Source organism: Solanum tuberosum, unplaced genomic scaffold (genome assembly GCF_000226075.1).
Source record: "Solanum tuberosum cultivar DM 1-3 516 R44 unplaced genomic scaffold, SolTub_3.0 scf00518, whole genome shotgun sequence".
Classification (NCBI taxonomy): Eukaryota; Viridiplantae; Streptophyta; class Magnoliopsida; order Solanales; family Solanaceae; genus Solanum; species Solanum tuberosum.
Window position 1 is genome coordinate 194072 of NW_006239437.1, and position 2584 is coordinate 196655.

Below are 2584 nucleotides of genomic sequence, written 5' to 3' on the forward strand. Positions count from 1 at the left end.
AATGAGATGGAGAAGGAGAAGGAGAAGGAGAAAGTGAAAAAGAAAGCGAAAGAGAAAGTGAAAATGAAAGAGAAGAAAGTTGAAGTCGTCAATTGTCATGTGAAGCAACAATATCCATTTGAAGGTTTTAACATTGACGGCGAGGGTCCAACTCAACTAATGTCATCCTTCTCGCAATGGATAAACGAGGGTCTTTACAAGTATCATGCAAAAAAGTAAAGTCGTTCAACTATTATTACTATTTCTTCTTGTTGTCCACTAAATAATTATTTATAATAATTACACAATTGTAGAAGAGACAAGGACGATCACTACTTAGCCAATTGCTCGAATCTTGAGTTCAAACAACTAGATTTTGTAGTTGCATCTCCAAAGAAGAAGGACTGGCTCTACGTAATGTCTCAACCCAATAGGTGATGGACTGATGAGGTAAATCCATGCCCACTTTTATGTTTTGATTAAGACATGAATACATACAAATAAATTGATACAGAAAATACACTTGTTAATACATCTGTGCAACATGTGGATGTTATTTTATACTATTTACGGAAGAAGTCGAAGCAACAGAGTCATTCTAAATATCAATAAACCACTACTAATTATTTTTTCAAAACATACATTGACAATGCCAGTTCCTGAAAATGAGTATAAAATCATTGGCACTATCAAAGGGTTTGGTATACCTGGTAGACTGCCTTGGCACCTCACAGATGAGGTTTATGTCCCTGTAAATTGTAATGGGGGAGTTTCATTGGGTCTTGGCAGTTGTTGTATTGAATGAACGGTGCATAAAGGTGTATTATTCGATATCCTCTTCTAGGACTAACAGAAAATTGTGCTCCGAGATTCAAAAGTTGTCTACATTGTTGCCAAAGTACCTTGAATCCATAAGAATTTTTTATCAAAAAGACCAAACCAACTGGTCAATTCTTGAATCTTACCAAGGAAAGAACAAATCTCACACATTCGAAGTCAGACATGTTACTGGTATTGCCCAACAAGCAATCAATAGTCTGTAAGTATCACATTATTTTTTTGTCTTACCACTATTGAAATGTGATGTTATTATATTTTCTAATTGTTGATATATCATGTAGAGATTGTGGACTTTTTGTTGCTGCATACGCTGAGTTTTTGAGTGATGGACTACAAGTACCATCTTATGGAATTATTTCTCAAACCCTTCGCATGAGATATGCTTCACTTCTATGGAATTATGGGATTTTAAAGGCTCGGAGTAGCTATGTTAATAACAATGAAGACCCATGGAGGCCTAGACCTAAAAAAGCAAAGTTCGATGAAAATGTTATGGTTACCACCATTGATTAGATTGATGGTTATGTATACCATTGTGAATTACCTTTTTGTTGATAAGTTGTAAAAAACAATTGGTGAAGTGTTCATTTTTGCTGATAATATTAATATTAATGATTATTATTATTATTTTTATTTTGTTGGAACAAATGTCAATTATGATGGAAAGGAAGAAATATGGTGTCTGTGGCAACATATATAACCTTTGTTGTAAAAAATACCATAGAAATATCTGCATGTGCCCCGACAGAAAGGAGATATGTGGCAACATATGTCATCTTGAATTGTCAAAATTCAAAAAAAAATAATTAAAAAGGTTTAAAACAATCGTCCTTCATTTTCCCTCTCTCCTCTATAAAAGGTCATTTCATATTCCAAATTTAATTTATTTTTACTAATTTCTGTTTTCTTTTCTCTTCTTTCCTTTCATCTCTTGACTCTCGTTCCATTATTCCTTCACATATCTAGTTGTTGTTGTGATATTTTCTACAACATCAGTGGTAATCTGTTGCGATATATTCTACAACATCAGAGGTAATCTGTTGCCATTCTCCTTCTGAGAAAATCCCTGAATTCACAATAAAAAAACAACCACGGAGATGAAAGAAATGAGAAGCACAAACAAGTAAGGAGCAGTCAACTGAAGAGTAGGACTTGGTGTCCTTTGTTGTCTCAAGCTTCAAAAATCCTCATTTGATATATTTGTTGATTGACAAAGATACACCAAAGAAGCACAAGGAGTCATTGTGCTTACTTTGGTTTGTACATAATGTACTTTTGGCCAAAGATGTCAACAACAACATAGCCCTTAAATTTGTGAAGTTATCTGAGGATATTGAGGCTTTCAACAACTATCCTTGGGGTCATGACAACTACAAATTAACTGTCCAATACTTGTTGGCTCCTTTATCTCCAAAGACCAGTAACTTATTTGGCTTTCCATGGGCTTTCATGGTTAACATAAATGTTCTTAATGTTTTTATATTTTTTTGAATAATTCAACATTTGATTTGTGACATGTATTCTTTTTTTTTATAGGCTTGGGCATTTGAAGCCATTCCTCATTTGAGGCATCAGGTAACTGTAGAAGAAGAGATTTCATCTCCAAGGATATTGAGATGGTTGAGAGCAAAAAATGTCAAAAATCCTCCAGATCTTTTTAACCCTCCCTATGATGCAGTAAGTTAGTTAGTTTTATATGAGTCATATGTTGCAACGTATCCCTAATTTGTAGTAACATGTGACCCAAATGTTGCTATAGATGACT